The sequence below is a fragment of the Chanos chanos genome, chromosome 15 (genome assembly GCF_902362185.1).
Source record: "Chanos chanos chromosome 15, fChaCha1.1, whole genome shotgun sequence".
NCBI classification, from domain to species: domain Eukaryota; kingdom Metazoa; phylum Chordata; class Actinopteri; order Gonorynchiformes; family Chanidae; genus Chanos; species Chanos chanos.
The window spans coordinates 19787294-19789043 of NC_044509.1; the positions used below are offsets into that span (position 1 = coordinate 19787294).

General features: G+C 42.2%; 1 long non-coding RNA gene across 1 annotated transcript; it reads left to right on the forward strand.

Annotated features, from left to right (window-relative positions):
- The first annotated feature begins 422 nt into the window (after window positions 1-422).
- On the forward strand, window positions 423-1070 carry LOC115828413 (uncharacterized). Its single transcript, XR_004025958.1, has 4 exons — window positions 423-463; window positions 572-685; window positions 808-858; window positions 1004-1070. It is a non-coding gene; the product is annotated as an uncharacterized LOC115828413 (long non-coding RNA).
- The last annotated feature ends 680 nt before the right edge of the window (window positions 1071-1750 follow it).

Sequence of the window (1750 nt, forward strand, 5' to 3'; positions counted from 1 at the left end):
CTGTAGTTTTGGCTTTTGTATGATGTGAACAAAATCTGAGTTATGCTGAGATAACAAGTTTGACACTTTATTTTTACTTGTTTCTATCTGTCTAAAGTTAAACAGTGTTAAAGAAAAAAAAAAAACGGGAGTGTGGAATAGCTTCTTTGTCATTGCGTAACAAGAGCCTGTAGTAGTTGTAAGAAGACTTCAACAGGAAAAAGGACTGAGCACATGCCTCATTCACAGAAAGCTAAACTTAATATGGATTTGTTTGTGTGTGTCTGCGTTTTTGTGTTTTTGGTTTTTCATAATGTAATGCTAATTGATAAGTCTGAGTTTAAGGATGGTCATATGCAGTGGTTATCACACTGTTTAGATTTAAATGTGTTGATGAGAATACGTGTAAAGGAGTGCTTGATATGTTGCAGAAGCAAGATGTCTGGAGAATTGCCACAGATAAACCAAGAGAATATTCATCATAGTAAGACCGTCTTTTCTCCCGCATTGTATGTTTCAAATTCCTTAGTCCCATTCCTTATCCCATATTGGTTTTACTTACAAACTCTTTTGGTCTGTTTTACATCATCAGGAGCACCAATGTACAAAGAGATAAAGCTGTCAAACAACGGAGGCTTCAGTGCCACACCTGTCATGATACAAAATGACTTTCAGCAAGGCTTCACAGTTGAGTCAACTGTGCGAGGTAGGAGAATTTGGTGGTTGTAAATGTACTTCTTTTTACACAGGACACCGTGTTTTCAGAGCGTCATGCTCTGTCTTTGGTCACTAACTGCATTATTTCATTTTCTTTCTCCCCAGTCGCAGGGCCTGCTGGAAATGCTCTGCCCCAAAACTTCAGACCAAGAGAGGGAAATGGTAATTGTAATTGTCATTATGTGGACAGTTTGCGATGGTGGCAGAGATGGATTATCCCCGCTATACTACTGTTAGGGTAAGGGAAGGCGCAGATCTTGAAAAGTATGTTTTGTTTTGTTTTTTAATCTTCCCATTGAAACAGAAGGTTTGACCTTGGAGACAACTGGAGGTATCTCAAATGACCCAGTTATGTTGGGCAACACGTTTGGCGGCAAGAATCACATTAAATGTTGGTATGTCAAGTCCTCAAGCTCCATGCCACAGTTTTGAGAATTTAATCAGACACTCTATTTTTTTTTAACACTGACTAACTTTGTTCGCCAATCTTAGAGCAACAGCCAGCGGCACCTGGGAACTCTGAAGAACCAGTGGCTCCAGGTGAGATACTCAGTGTCTCTATTATTGTGTCTCCATAATCCCTGTAGAACTCGCTGTAATATTTGAGTACATCAGCAGTCCTGATCTCCAAGACACGGTGAATGATCAGTTTGTAGTACCCAGCGAGCTGGTTCCTCCGTCGCTGCAGTACTGCTATCGTCATCTCTGCCTCATCACCCTCATCTGTGATCTCATCCTCTGGTTGGGAGAATATGTAGTTGAGAGCAAAGGAGGCCATCTCTGCCCTCAGAGAATCATCAGGAGCATACACCACTGCCTGGAGCTCTGGTCAAACTCTCACCAAATGTGCTGTCTTCATCCTCCAACATCTTGCTGGAGTCGACAGTCAGAATAAACACATCCCTACAGCAACACCTTCCTCACTGTAATCTGCCTGGGTTATATTGTTGGGGATTAACTGGCTCAGAAGGTGTCTGCCTGGTTGTGGACAGCGGGCATCAGAACAGCTATCCCAGCGGTGCATCCAAAATGTTGTACCCCCGTTAAAACAGGG